The 12,365-nt window shown below is 38.8% G+C and overlaps 1 pseudogene; it reads left to right on the top strand.

Moving 5' to 3' along the window:
* The first annotated feature begins 348 nt into the window (after nucleotides 1–348).
* Nucleotides 349–877, top strand: LOC108590914 (interferon-induced transmembrane protein 3 pseudogene; annotated as a pseudogene).
* Nucleotides 878–12,365: the final 11,488 nt, after the last annotated feature.

The raw sequence follows: 12,365 nt of genomic DNA, 5'->3' as shown, positions 1-12,365 counted from the left end.
ACTGCCCAAAGTAATTTACAGACTCAACGCTATCCGCATCAAGCTATGATTGACTTTCTTCACAGAACTGGAAAAAACTACCTTAAACTTCATATGGAACCAAAAGAGAGCCTGCATAGCCAAGTCAATTCTAAGCAAAAAGAACACAGCAGGAGGCATCACACTACCAGACCTCAAACTATACTACAAGGCTACAGTAATCAAAACAGCATGGTACTGGTACCAAAAGAGAGATATAGACCAATGGAACAGAACAGAGGCATCAGAGGCAACACAACATATCTACAACTGGGCTGAGAAATCAAAACTAATGGGGAAGGGGAGGGACCACTGAGAAGCATCCCAGCAACCCGACCACGGCCAGTCTTCCCTGGACACCATGAACCACACTGTCCAAACCTTCTTTACTCCCGCCAGCACCAACCGTCCCCTGAACTATGAGATGCTGAAGGAGGAACATGAGGTGGCTGTGCTGGGAGTGCCCCACAACCCTGTGCCCCCGACATTCACCATGATCCACATCCAAAGCGAGACCTCCATGCCTGACCACGTTGACTGGTCCCTGTTCAACACCCTCTTCATGAACTCCTGCTGCCTGGGCTTCATAGCATTCGCCTACTCTGTGAAGTCTAGGGACAGGTAGATGGTTGGCGACCTGACCAGGGCCCAGGCCTACGTCTCCACTGCCAAGTGCCTGAACATCTGGGCTCTGATTTTGGGTATCATCATGACCATTCTGCTGATCATCATCCCAATACTGATTCTGCAAGCCTATCAGTAGATCCAGAGGAATCATCCTGGCCAGGGGCTCTGCCCGTGACCTGTCTCCCACGTACTCCAGCTTCCATTCCTCGCCCTGCCCCCAGCCGATACTGTATCAGCCTTTTACCCCCACACACTTTTCCACAGTTGTGTTCAATAAAGTGCACATGTTCCTGGAAAAAAAAAACATATCTACAACCATACAATCTTTGATAAACCTGACAAAAACAAGCAATGGGGAAAGAATTCCCTGTTAAATAAATGATGCTGGGAAAACTGGCTAGCCATGTGCAGAAAGCAGAAACTGAACCCCTTCCTGACACCTTACACTAAAATTAACTCCAGATGGATTAAAGACTTAAACTAAGACCCAACACCATAAAAACCCTAGAAGAAAATCTAGGCAAAACCATTCAGGACATAGGAGTAGACGAGGACGTCATGACCAAAACACCAAAAGCATTGGCAACAAAAGCCAAAATAGACAAATGGGACCTAATCAAACTCCACAGCTTCTGCACAGCAAAAGAAGCAGTCACTAGAGTGAATCGGCAACCAACAGAATGGGAAAACATTTTTGCAGTCTACCCATCTGACAAAGGGCTGATATCCAGAATTTACAAAGAACTCAAACAGATTTACAAGAAAAAATAAACAAGCCCATTCAAAAATAGGCAAAGGATATGAACAGACACTTTACAAAAGAAGACATACATGAGGCCAACAAACATATGAAAAAATGCTCATCATTACTGGTCATCAGAGAAATGCAAATCAAAACCACATTGAGATACCATCTCACGCCAGTTAGAATGGCGATCATTAAAAAATCTGGAGACAACAGATGCTGGAGAGGATATGGAGAAATAGGAACACTTTTACACTGTTGGTGGGAGTGTAAATTAGTTCAACCATTGTGGAAGACAGTGTGGCGATTCCTCAAGGACCTAGAAATAGAAATTCCCTTTGACCCAGCAATCCCATTACTGGGTATATATCCAAAGGACTATCAATCGTTCTACTGTAAGGACACATGCACATGAATGTTCATTGCAGCACTGTTTACAATAGCAAAGACCTGGAACCAACCCAAATGCCCATCAATGATAGACTGGACTGGAAAAATGTGGCACATATACACCATGGAATATTATGCAGCACTCAAAAATGATGAGTTCATGTCCTTTGTAGGGACATGGATGAATCTGGAGAACATCATTCTGAGCAAACTGACACAAGAACAGAAAATGAAATACCGCATATTCTCACTCATAGGCGGGTGATGAGCAATGAGAACACATGGACACAGGGAGGGGAGCACTACACACTGGGGTGTATTGGGGGAATAGGGGAGGGACAGTTGGTGGGAGCTGGGGAGGGATAGCCTGGGGAGAAATGCCAGATGTGGGTGAAGGGGAGGAATACAGCAAATCACGCTGCCATATGTGTACCTATGCAACTATCTTGCATGTTCTGAACATGTACCCCAAAACCTAAAATGCAATAAAAGAAAAAAACTACCAGCTCCACTCCTATTCTAACTCATTAATCTATTAATGGATTGATCCATTTATGAGAAAGCCCCACCTCTCAATACTGCCACAATGAAGATTAAATTTCAACATGAGTTTTGAAGGTGACAGATATTCAAACTGCAGCAGTCTATAACTGTAATCTTATTAGCCATAAGTTATAGAATTTATGCTAGCCCAAAACTTAGGGTTTGGGGAGACAGATACTAAATGTCATCTCATAAGATAGACACCAGACAGCCAATTTGTCAGAATATCCTTGCAGGACTTATAATGAGCACACCAAACAATATTCCCCCTCCTCCCAGTCTACAGAAGGAGAGAACTAGGAAAGTGGAAAGGTGATTTTTAGGTCCTGAGGAATACAGTTTTCCTGATGAGAAGCCCTTCAAGAGATGTACAGAGATCGAAAGTACTTGCCAGGTGGAGTGACTTGCATGCAGTTCCTTGGCTGAATGCTTGCTGAGTTGCAGATTACACAGGTCCAGTTAGGTGATGCTACCAAAGTAATGCATGGTCAGACAGTTCTTGGGAAAGTGCTGTGGTCTCCTGAAGTGTGGCATATTCAGGAACATGGACACTGAGTCTGCTTCTGGCCTAGAGAACCTTAAAGGTAGAGGTCAGCACTGAATGGCACATGCCAGCAGGGCTTGAAGGAACAGTGGTGAGGTGTAATTAGGAAGAAAACAACGTAATTATCCTCCCCATCCTGGCTCCAACAGGATGTAATACTCCATAGGATCTTAACTACCTTTTCAGTAGTAGATGAATAGCAGTCACTATTGCAGGGGATAGTTAGATCACTTTTTAAAAAATTTTAAAAGATTTCTCTGCAATATGTATGAACAAACAATTTGCACAAAAGCTATTTGGTTAATTACGTACATGATGTGCTTAACTAGAGCAATATTTATAGCACCGCAAAATAATGTCTAAATGACCTAAAATACAAGGATGGTGTAATGAACTATATGCATATCAACTTGATAAAATTTAATTCTTAAAATGTTAATTCTATAAATTATATAGCAAGATAGAAAATTATAATGTTAAGTAAGGAGAGAAGCATACAAAAATATTCCTAGACTATGATTGCAACAGCGCAAAAAAGGGCATAAGCTAATGTACAAATAAAACAAAAGTAACTGATGTCTTAGGTTAGTAGAATGTGTGTGAAGTCTTTTTTGTATTCATTACTTCTGGTATCATAAAATTGCTTAAGCAGTAAACGAAATCAAAGGCCTAAAAAAGCTAAACAAATGGGTGGAAGAAGAGGCAGCTATTAGACAACTCTTGAGGAATTTTGCTGTACAGAGAAGCAGAAAATGGGGTAGTATCTGGAGAGGGATACGAGAGCAGGGGAGGGAGGGGCTTTTTTGAAAATAGGAAAAATAGATACGTATTTTTATGCTGATGAAAATGAGCTATTAAAAGGAAAGAATGGATGACAGAGAAAGCAGAGTTGTAGCAGCAAAGTCCTTCAATAAAGGAGAGAAAGTGTGTACCTAACACTTAAGCTGATTTGGGCCTTGGTAGGGAAAGGAGGTCTCAATCTGCAGTAACAGACAGCAGGTCCAGGGCCAGGTTGAATGTATGGGAACAGATGCAGTGGGTGGGCTATTCGATGGTGGAAAGGTGAGGAAATTCTCTTTTGATTGATTCCAGTATCTCAGTGAAATAAGAAGCAAAGCCAGGTCTACTAAGAGTGGAAGTTTTTCTTAAACTTGTTGGAAGTTTAAGAAAAATGGAAAATAAGATGAGGTCTTAGTGATTGAAAGAGTTAATGGACTAAAATAATATGGTAGAATTTCTCAGAGAACCAAGGGGGCAGTAACAGATCTTATTGCCATATTCTGTGAATATGTCTTAACTATATAGTATCAGTTCCTTGAACACACAGCCCTTTTTCTTTCCCTGACTTTAAATAAAAGAGTTTGGTTTCAGTATCATGAATTGTTAGTAGTTTGTAAAAGGACTTGGGCAATTGCTATTATCCTCCTTTTTCATTTTATGTGAACAGTGAAATTCAAAGTACACCTCTAAGAAGCCATCTTGGAGCATTAGCTTGCATTTACTCTTTGTTTTATCATTATACAAGAACATCTGGAAACAGCAGAATGAACTGATCTTAGACACTGATGCCTCACCCATCGGAAGCCATAATCTATGATTTATGGCTGTGAATTAGATTGTAGATTCTCAAGAAAAATTATGCTCCTCAGCAACTGCATAAAAATAAGGAAATCTGTATCATTTTGCTCTGTATGAGTGTAGCCTGTTTTTTGTTTGGTTTTTCATTTGATGATTTGAAGTGAAGACAGGACCACACAAATTGCATGACTAACTCCTCAAGAATTAGGTACTTTTTGCAGCCATTTGCAGCCTACACATTGATGTCATGAGTAGTATTTAGTATCAGTGAGGTGGATAATGAGGGCACACTAGGATTTATTCTAAGTGGCTCAGGAAATGAGGGAAAACAGGAAACTCTCAAGGAAAACAAACATATTAAGAAGCAAAAGAAATTAAAATAAGCACTTTAAGTAATTCACAAAGAAAACGGTCAATGTATATGTTCTCCTTTGTTCCTTTAAAGATACATGTTACATGATGAGGCCAGCTGCAGTGGCTCACACCTGTAATACCAGCACTTTGGGAGGCTGAGGCAGGCGGATCACAAGGTCGGGGGTCTGAGACCAGCCCGGCCAATATGGTGAAACCCTGTCTCTACTGAAAATACGAAAATTAGCCAGACGTGGTGGCAGGCGCTTGTAGTTCCCAGCTACTCAGGAGGCTGAGGCAGGAGAATCACTTGAACCTGAGAGGAGGCTGCAGTGAGCCTAGATCGCGTCATTGCACTCCGATGTTGCCTGGGCAACAACAGCGAAACTCCTTCTCAAAAAAAAAAAAAAAAAAAAAAGATACATGTTGCATGACAAATATGATGAGCAGAAAAGAACAATTAGAAGGTAAGTGTACCTAACAGGGATTTCTTATCTATTGCCCAGCTACTCAGCTCATGGAGACCAAAGTGGTCCACCTCTGTACAAAATGACAATCTTCCCTTCAAGACTGCAAGTTAATTTTATAACCTAAAGTTGTTTCCTGTCTTTATGAAAACTTAAACCAGGGAGTATTGCTTTGAACATTAGTGTTTTAGGCATTTCTGGATAACATTGAAATGACTATTTCCTAGCACTTGGCAGACCTAAACCTAACAAATCACAAAACAAGAAATATAAATGTCCAAGAAACTCAAGAAAAAAATGTTCTAAGTAATTTTTAAATGCTATAGTAATTTTAAAATTCAAATTAAGCCAGTAATGAACCATCACTTTTTGCAGGTCAGGCTGTCTAAAGATTGCTTTAAGACAATGCCTGATGGTGAAAATAATGTGGAGAAAGAGACTCTCATGATGTTTTTGGGAAAGGTTTAAACTGACACATCTTCTTCAGACTACTTGATAAAATGTACCCGCAAGTTTAAAAACATTCATTTTTTTTAATAAAAAGTATTTATAGAATATCTTCTATGTCAAATGCTGAGAATTACACTCTATCAAATGACTAGATATTATGTAAATAATTACAAGTACAATGAGGCCTGTGAAAGGAAAATCAAAGGGAAATAAAAGCAAGGAATTATGCCTAAGAAAGTAATCAAACTTATCCAGTAAGATAGCATGAAAACATTTAGAATTATTTACATGTCCACAGACAGTGTATGAAATAAGCCATGGTATATCCAGGTAATGAAATTATGTGTTGGCATTAAGAATAAAGCTATAGAAAAACAATGACATATAGAAATGTTCACAATATATTGGTAAATAGAAAATAAGGTGATAAAACAGTATATTCAGTATGATGCAATTTCATAAAAAGCTATCTATATATCTCTATCCTTATCTATTCATCTATGTATGAAGAACATGTCAGCAAAATGTTCTAATAATAATTTTTGGCTAGGGATTATTATAGCAATATTTTCTTCTTTGTGTTTATCTTCATGAACATCCTTAGAGGCATAAGCATATATTTATATAATTGGACACAAGGTAACTAATACTTTAGAGAGAGAATCTAAGGGACATATAATCAACTACTCATCTAAATTATCTATAATCTGTCCTTGTCTTAATTAGATCAACAGAACGCAATGTTCTTCAAATTCATTACTTTAATCCCTGAAGAAATGCTGTTACAAAATTATGATTGAATATTGAATCTTTGGCTTTTATTAAGATGATACGGGCTGGGTACAGTGTCTGAGGCCTGTAATCCCAGCAATTTGAGTGGCTGAGGCAGGTGGATTGCCTGAGGTCAGGAGTTCGAGACCAGTCTGGCTAACATGGTGAAACCCCGTCTCTACTAAAAATACAAAAGAATTAGCCAGACACAGTGGTGAGCGCCTGTAATCCTAGCTACTTGGGATGCTGAGCCAGGGAATTTCGTGAATCAGGGAGGTAGAGGTTGCAGTGAGCTGAGATCATGCCACTGCACTCCAGCCTGGGTGACAGAGTGAGACTCCATCTCAAAAAACAAACAAAAGAAGATGATATGAAGAATATTTTCTCAATCTTTTGTAAATTTATACTCCAAGACATAATTCCCTTATATTACCACTTCTATTGTAAGGAGCCATTCAACAAGTTTATAAGATAACTGATGCTGAAAAGAGTTTCTTTTCCAGTGATTTTTTATCACGCTGCTTATTTTAATTTTAAAACTCTCTTTTAATAGGCAAGTCTTCTCAAATTAAAAAAAAAAAATAGACATGCAAAGTCTACTTGAGATTTCCAGATATTCTATAATAAATAAATAAATAGAAATTAGAATTCTTTGCTGATCATGTATATATATATATTGCTAGAGTTTAAAAATAGTTGTCTTCGTAGTAGTTGAAGTGTTTTTCCTAATTTGTTTTGCTTTTTATACAGTGAAAACATTAACTTTAGCTCAGCCTATTTGAATTCTGATGTGTTCTCAATGGAATATTTACTGTAACTTTATTACTTTATTAGTAAACTACTGGTCAAAACATTAGCTTTTCAGGTAGCATATTGTTTTGGAGAGTTAATTAAATGTATTTTCCTATTATAGAAGGAATATTGTGAAAACATTTAATATTTTCAAGTCTAGCCAAATCCCATTCCAACTCTTTAAAAAAAAATCACTACTTATTCCTTCTGTGTTATTTTCATGAGAAGACTTTAACCTTAAGAACACTAAGTTGAGATGAAATTTCGTATTCCCCTAATGTCTAGGGGCTGAGGTATTTAAATGACCTTTTCATTTCCAGGGGGTGATTGCTGTAGGTCAGGCTTGAGGTCATTGGCTGGAGAGTCACAAACAAAGTCATAGTTTTGGCTAAGGGTATAGTAAACTTGGACTGCAGACAAAGCTAATGCTTTCTCCGTGATGAAAGAAAAAAAAGTCAGTCCTCTCTTCTGAACACAACCAACATTGACTATAATCGGCCACTTCTGGTGGGTTGAAGTTAATATTCTGAATCTGGTAGGCTGTGCTGTTTGACCATATGTGGTCAGGTTAAAGCTACTGATGTTCAAGAACATTTCTGGGAATATAGAAGTATTTCCAAAGAAAAATAAAGAATCTTAGTGCTGCAGAGATGACAGAACCCTGTGGTGACCAATTCTTCTGTATCTAGAAAGGTCACTAAAGGAAGAGTCCACAATAAGCGGATACTCTATTTGGAGATCTGAAGTGTTTCTATGACTTCTTTCTGTAATGCACTCTTTTATTTTTATTTATTTTTTATTATTATGCTTTAAGTTCTGGGGTACATGTGCAGAACATGCAGGCTTGTTACATAGGTATATACATGCCATGGTGGTTTACTGTATCCATCACCCCATCATCTACATTAGGTATTTCTCCTAATGCTATGCCTCCCCCAGCTCCTGACCCCCCGAAAGGCCCCATTTCCCTCTCTGTGTCCATGTGTTCTCATTGTTCAGCCACTTGTGAGTGAGAACATGTAGTGTTTGGTTTTCCTGTTCTCGTGTCAGTTGGCTGAGAATGATGGTTTCTAGCTTCATCCATGTCCCTGCAAAGGACATGAACTCATCCTTTTTTATGTCTGCATAGTATTCCACAGTGTATATGTGTCACATTTTCTTTATCCAGTCTATCATTCATGGGCATTTGGATTGGTTCCAAGTCTTTGCTATTGTGAACAGTGCCGCAATAAACATACTATTTTTATTTTTTTGAGAGGGAGTCTCACTCTGTTACCCAGGCTGGAATGCAGTGGCGTAATGTTGGCTTATTACAACCTCCACTTCCTGGGTTCAGGCAATTATCCTCCCTCAGCCTCCGAAGTAGCTGAGATTACAGGCATCTGCCACCAAGCCTGGATAATTTTTCTGTTTTAGTAGAGATGGAGTTTTACCATGTTGGCCAGGCTGGTCTCAAACTCTTAACCTCAAATGATCAGCCTGCCTTGGCCTCCCACAGTGCTGGGATTACAAGTGAGCCACTACACCCAGCTGTGATGTAATGCACTTTTATTCAGTCTTTGAAAAAAAGCACTTAATGATAAATGGGAATCTGCACAACTATCACAAAAGATGAATACGGTAGCCAATGTTGTCCTCTTTTGAAAACCACCTGTCTTGTCAATGAGTTCTTAAGATGTGGATGTTCCAAATGTGATCATTTGGAGGAATTACAATCTCTTATCATCTGGTCATTAAACATCTATTAAGGAAACCCAGTTACGTTAGCCTTTTAGGCAGTAGCTTTACCCTTTTGGCCTCTGCTAACCATGTGATCACTTTTATGACTTTACTAAGCCAGTTTCTGCCATGCTATACTTGCCAAACTGATTTTTTTTAAACTTAGATGTAGAACTTTACTTATAACTACATCACAAATTTTATCTTAACCTTTTAACTTATAGAAAGACTCTTAAATTTTAGTTTTGTCACCTGTTCTACTAATTAGCATTTTCAGATTTATGACACTAAGATTTTGGCAAGAATGACACTTCTACAAAGATGTGAGCACTGTTGGTGGAATTGTAATTAATTATAGCTATTTTGGAGGTGAATTTGACAGTGTCTCTTAAAATGGAATATTCAGGGACCCAGTGAATTCATGAATGAGTAGAGCCTCTGGAGAATAATTCAAATATGTGCACAGGGGGCAAGTACAAAGATGGTCACTGCATCACTGTTTATAATAGCAAAGACTTATATGCAACCTCCATGTACATCAGTCAGGAAATGGTTAAGTAGTATGGATGTACCATATTCTGCAATACTCTGCTGCAGTTAAAATGAACAAAGTAGATCCAGACTTAACTAACATGGAAAAACTCATATGTACTGAGTGAAAATACAAGCTGCTGAAAGGCAAGAATGCTATTATACCATTTACATATACAAACCTGCACACCTACACAAAACAATAATTTCTTCTCTGTCGGTGCACATATGTATATAAATTCACAAAGTTTGAAATGATACACATCAAACTGAGAAAAGTGGTTTCATCTGAGAAGTGACAATGTTTGGGGTGGAGTCTAAAGGATACTCTCACTATTGTCTGTAATACTTTACTTTTTTAACAAATATATTGAATTAATATACTCCTTAACTAATTAAAAGCTAGTAACAAAAAAGAATGAAAACAAGTCTAATTCAAGTTGTCAATAAAAGTGCTCAAAAGAAAAATAGCCTTAAGCTCATATTAAAAAGTATTTCTATATCTTAAAGAAATATAGTCAGCACGGTGGCTCATACCTGTAATCCCAGCAACTTTGAGAGGCCAAGATGGGCTGATGGCTTGAGCCAAGGAGTTTGAGACTAACATGGGCAACATGGTATGTGGCATACACACACACACGCACACATATATGTATGTGTATATGCCAAAACTAGGAGGAAAAAACTTGTCATTTTAAAGCAACCTTGCAAGAAGCAAGAATTTGAATTTACCTTTGAGGCAGACTGCTCCTCAGTTGGGGACAGTGAGTCTTTACCACCAGTGTTGCCCTTGCTCTAAACAAAGTAAAAGGCAAATGACAAACAGGGAAAATACACAGTGGCTTCGACATCAAAGCTAATCTTCTAAATACAAAAGGCAATCTTAACTGTCAGTGAGAAAAGATTCATGGGCAAAGGAATATGAACAGGTAGTTTGTAGAAAAATTAATTTAAGTGGATTTTAAAAAAATGTGAGTAAAGCCAGGCGCGGTGGCTCACGCAGGTAATCACAGCAGTTTGGAGGCTGAGGTGGGTGGATCACAAGGTCAGGAGTTCGAGACCAGCCTGGCCAACACAGTGAAACCCTGTCTCTACTAAAAATACAAAAATTAGCTGGGCATGGTCGCGGGTGCCTGTAATCCCAGCTATTCGGGAGGCAGAGGCAGGAGAATCCTTTGAACTCGGGAGGTAGAGGTTGCAGGGAGCTGAGATTATGCCACTGCACTCCAGCCTGGGTGACAGAACTAGATTCTGTCTCCAAAAAAAAAAAAAAAAAGTGAGAAAAAACGTACAAATTAAATGTAGAATGAGATATATTCTTCTACTCAGATGGGCACAGTTAAAAAGTTTAACAATTATAGCAATAGAGAGTATGAAGAAACAGTTACTCTCACTGTTGGTGGGAGGTCCCTGGTGTCAAAAATGCTGGGGACTGCTGATCTATGTGACCATAATAATCAAGTGACTAGTCTCAGCTCATAGACTGATTTTGCCTTCCCAAGATCAACACTTAAGTTCAGAAAAATGAAAACTTCATGATGTCTTTTACTCTTAAATCATCTTTGGGGCTTCCTAGAGGGCCACTGGGCAACCACAAAGACTTGGGATTTTTTTATTTAATGAGAAGGATGCTAGAAGTAATTATGTTTATTCATATGTCCTAATTTTTTAAAAATTAGCTCAACACTGTTCTAAGAGCTACTCTGGAGGAGCTATCGAATCAAAGGAGCTCAGTGTTTCCTACATTAATTTCATTCAAACAAATTGTTATTTATAATAAATATGTTGCAAAAATAGCCCTTTTCAGGAAGGCCCTGCTATTCTTTATCTTCTGTGTAACGTGCTCAGATTACAGAGATTCTGATCTGATTGTTCATTTGTTTTTATTTTGATATTAATTTAAAGGACATCCTGACTCTTGAATCCTGATTCAAGGCATATATATGTATATATACACACACACAACATTTTGCAGGATGTAATTAAAATTATCAACCACATTAAAGTATACGCCCTTAACTCACATCTGTTCACACAGCTCTGTGAGGAGATGGACACAGAGCGCACTTTTAATTATTATTGCATTGTGATATATAATAAAATAATTATACAACTCACCATAATGTAGAACCAGTGGGAACCTTGAGCTTGTTTTCCTGCAACTAGATGGTCCCATTTAGGGGTGATGGGAGGCAGTGATACCTGAAATGTGTTGTTTATGTTCAGTCTACTCTGTAATCTCATTTTGGTTGCTGTCACCGCAGAAAACTATTTCACAAAGATGGCATGCTGGAAATGGAAGCAGACTTTTCAGTGCTTTTGTGGCAACCTCAGGATATCTCACCTTGACTTTAATCCAGAAAGTATGGAGAGTTGAAGTCATATCAAACGTACTTTTAAGGCCACTGTCATTTACCGTCTCCAGCAGTTGATCCTCTTCTAGCATGGACAAAGTCAATTCACCTGGCTTATTCACAAATGGGTGGTGGATCCTTTCCTTCCCAGTTTGGGGATCTTTTGTGATTAGGAAGTAATGCCTAAACTCTTTTGAAATCTGAGATAGGTGATCATGCACCAGCTGGGAGAAAGAAGGTCCTGGCCCAAATCTCTGAAAATGTCTGCAACATACATGTCAGAAATCCCAGTGTTTGTTTGTCGCCCCCACCCCCTTAATTCCAATTTGGCTTCTTTTTTTTTTTTAGACAGAGTCTCACTCTGTGGCCCAGGCTGGAGTGCAGTGGTGTAACCTCGGTTCACTGCAGCCTCACCCTCCCGGGTTCAAGCAATTCTCCTGCCTCAGCCTCCCCAGTAGCTGGGATTACAGGCACACACCACCACA

The sequence above is a fragment of the Callithrix jacchus genome, chromosome 3 (assembly GCF_049354715.1).
Source record: "Callithrix jacchus isolate 240 chromosome 3, calJac240_pri, whole genome shotgun sequence".
In the NCBI taxonomy this organism is placed as follows: domain Eukaryota; kingdom Metazoa; phylum Chordata; class Mammalia; order Primates; family Cebidae; genus Callithrix; species Callithrix jacchus.
Note: the sequence above shows the minus strand (reverse complement) of the source record. Positions and strands in the feature narration are given on the sequence as shown.